Here is a 3,451-nt window from a genome sequence, read left to right on the forward strand (position 1 = left end):
CCTACAGCCACCTCTGCCTGCAGTCACTGCCCCCCAATCCCCCGTCACCCCCTTACACCTGTACCCTGTACACACCCCTACAGCCACCTCTGCCTGCAGTCACTGCCCCCGATCCCCTCGTCACCCCTACACCTGTGCCCCGTACATACCCCGACAGCCACCTCTGCTGCAGTCGCTGCCCCCTGATCCCTCCGTCACCCCCTACACACCCCTTCAGCCACCTCTACCTGCAGTCACTGCCCCCTGATCCCCCCGTCACCCCCTTACAGCTGTACCCCGTACACACCTTCAGCCACCTTTGCTGCAGTCACTGCCCCCGATCCCTCCGTCACCCCCTTACACCTGTGCCCCGTACATACCCCAACAGCCACCTCTGCTGCAGTCACTGCCCCCCGATCCCTCCGTCACCCCCTTACACCTGTACCCCGTACACACCCTTACAGCCACCTCTGCCTGCAGTCACTGCCCCCGATCCCCCCGTCACCCCCTTACACCTGTGCCCCGTACATACCCCGACAGCCACCTCTGCTGCAGTCACTGCCCCCCGATCCCCCCGTCACCTTCTTACACCTGTACCCTGTACACACCCCTACAGCCACCTCTTCCTGCAGTCACTGCCCCTCCGATCCCTCCCGTCACCCCCTTACAGCTGTACCCTGTACACACCCCGACAGCCACCTCTACCTGCAGTCACTGCCCCCCCGATCCCTCCCGTCACCCCCTTACACCTGTACCCCGTACACACCCCTTCAGCCACCTCTACCTGCAGTCACTGCCCCCTGATCCCCCCCGTCACCCCCTTACACCTGTACCCTGTACACACCTCTACAGCCACCTCTACTTGCAGTTACTGCCCCCCGATACCGTCGTCACCCCCTTACACCTGTACACTGTACACACCCCTACAGCCACCTCTACCTGCAGTCACTGCCCCCGATCCCCCCAGCACCCCCTTACACCTGTACCCTGTACACACCCCTTCAGCCACCTCTATCTGCAGTCACTGCCCCCCGATACCGTTGTCACCTCTTTACACCTGTACCCCGTACACACCCCTTCAGTTACCTCTACCTGCAGTCACTGCCCCCTGGCCCCCCACAAGCCCCCAATCCCTCCCGTCATCCTCTGACACCTGTACCCCATACACACCCCTTCAGATACCTCTTCTCTTACATCTCTACCTGCAGTCACCCCCTTACACCTGTACTCCATACACACCCCTTCAGTCACTTTTACCTGCAGTCACTGCTGTCCCTGGCCCCTCACCTCCCCAGCTACTCCCTGACACCTACACCCCTGCACACCCCCTGCAGCCCCCCTGCCCCCCCGGCTTATCTCCCCCTCACATCTCTGCTCACAACCACTGCTTTACAGCCCCCCCCCAGTCACCGCCTTATACCTGTATCCATCCCCCACACACCCCTTCAGCCACCTCTTCTCTTACATCTCTACCTACAGCCACTGTTCCCCTGTCTATTGTCTGTTTTATTCATGATTAAGATTTGTTGTTGTTTTTTTCTTTTCAATGTTGTCAGCTACCCATTTAACAACTATGCCTGTGGGTTGCTCTTTGGCTATTGTTGAAATGTTTCCTCTTGAATTTTTAATTGGGCCAAAGCCAGCGGTGTCACTGAGGAGACCTTCTTAGTTCAGTGGTTATGGTACTGAGCTGTGGTGGTGTGGAGGCTTTGGTTCAATTCCCACCTCTTCTGCCCTGAAGGGATTTGCTACCTAGGCTGTTTTGTTTTTTAATTAAGTGGGTGCAGGAGGAAAAAAAAATAAAAATGAATCACTCTTGTCCCAGACCCCTGCCCAGGCTGTAGGAGATCCAGTCCCCCCTCTGCCAGGGGACTTGATGCTGGATCTCCCACATCCCAGGGACCGCCCCACCACCACCCGCCCCCTGCTAGGTGGATGGTTCTTAATTCAAGCCCCCTTCCTTCCTCAGGAAGACAATGGCTCCTATGGATGAGAGGGGATTTAAACCAAGGACCCCCCACCTCGGTCACCTGGGAGAGAGGAGAACCCTCTTCAAACCCCTTCTAAGGGGCAGAGGAAGGACTCAAACCGGGATCGCCTGCTTTCTGGGTGAGAGTCCTAACCATGGGACTATAGAGTGATTCTAGCTTTTTAGTTGGCCCAATAAGTAGTTAATTAAAGTGGAACAGCCTCAACAGGCAAGATTGAGGGAAGCTCTCTGTTCAGATCCCATCTCCTCAGCGGGGGGGGGGGGGGGGGGGCGGCGCTGAACTAGGGTTGCCAGCATCCCAGGAGCAGACCCAAACCACTATGCTAGGGAGGGTTGCTCATGTTTGGGCCCAGTTAATAGTGAATTAAAGTGGAACAGCTTCAATAGGAAAGACTGAGGAAGCTCCTTGTTCAGATCCCATCTCTTCAACAGTCAGAGGGTAGATTTGAACTAAGGTTGCTAACCTCCTAGTAGCAGACTCTAACCACTATGCCAGATCAAGGTGCTCATATTTAAGTCTTGCGTGAGCCCAATTAATAGTGAATTAATGTGGAATAGCTTCAAGAGGAAAGACTGAGCAAATTATCTGCTCTGATCCCTTCTCCTCATCACGTAGAGAGGGAAATTGAACCAAGAGTTCCTATGGTACAGGCTGAGTGTGTACCTGTAATTCCCCAGATATGTGTGGTGTGGGGTTGTAGTAGGTCCTGAGTACACTCATTCTCAGTTCACTCCCTGGCTCAGTGTTGTTTGTACTGCCATCTAAAACTCTGCTGGAGTTCTGTGGGTCAGAGGAAAAGGAAGATTCTAGTCACCACCTGACCCCAACACTAGATCTCTATCTGACATAGCAGTTCTCAAGCCAAGCTGGTGCTGCATTTGCATTTTAGAGCACTTTAAAATTAAGCACAAGTCCTTTGCCAGGAGGAGAAGGGAGTTGTAGCTCAAGAAATTCCTTGACTATGACCACAAATTTGCACCAAAGCCTTCTACTGGCATAGTTTAACTTCTAAACAGAAATGCTACTGCAGCCTTTGTATGTCTCTTGCACTGGCTGGCATTCCCTATCTTGCTCACAGCAGCTCCACTTTGTAGAACCAAAGTGAAAGTCTACTAAGGCTGGGCTTAATGTCTTTTGGAGCTGTGTTGGTCAGCTGAGGGGAAGGCTAGTGAGGCTTGTTCTACATGAACACTGCTCATTTTTGCCCCTAGTATTGTGCAAAAGAAGAGTGATTTCATCCCATCCCAGGAACAAGCATGAAACATCAGCTGGGGGGGTGTCAGTAACCTAACTGGATGCTGTCATTTATAAGCCTACTCCCATTACCTACAGCATGAGCAGTTTTGAGGGCAAAGAGGCAAACCACTCGGACCTGGTCATCTATCAAAGTTGATCCAACAGTCTTGGGAGGTAGCTACGTCTGTGCCTGTTGATGGCTTTCTAAATTAGAACCATTACTTTGAATTCATGGCATGGACAGA

General features: G+C 53.2%; 1 long non-coding RNA gene across 2 annotated transcripts; it reads right to left on the bottom strand.

Moving 5' to 3' along the window:
- Nucleotides 1-6: 6 nt before the first annotated feature.
- LOC142046832 (uncharacterized) lies at nt 7-1,135 on the bottom strand. Of its 2 annotated transcripts, none has more exons than XR_012655873.1 (3): nt 419-1,135; nt 228-269; nt 7-93 (listed from the first exon to the last, which is right to left on the bottom strand). It is a non-coding gene; the product is annotated as an uncharacterized LOC142046832 (long non-coding RNA). The 2 variants fall into 2 exon arrangements; XR_012655872.1 differs by having other exon boundaries at nt 7-87; nt 222-269.
- Between the last annotated feature and the right edge of the window lie 2,316 nt (nt 1,136-3,451).

The sequence above is a fragment of the Chelonoidis abingdonii genome, chromosome 4, assembly GCF_003597395.2.
Source record: "Chelonoidis abingdonii isolate Lonesome George chromosome 4, CheloAbing_2.0, whole genome shotgun sequence".
In the NCBI taxonomy this organism is placed as follows: Eukaryota; Metazoa; Chordata; order Testudines; family Testudinidae; genus Chelonoidis; species Chelonoidis abingdonii.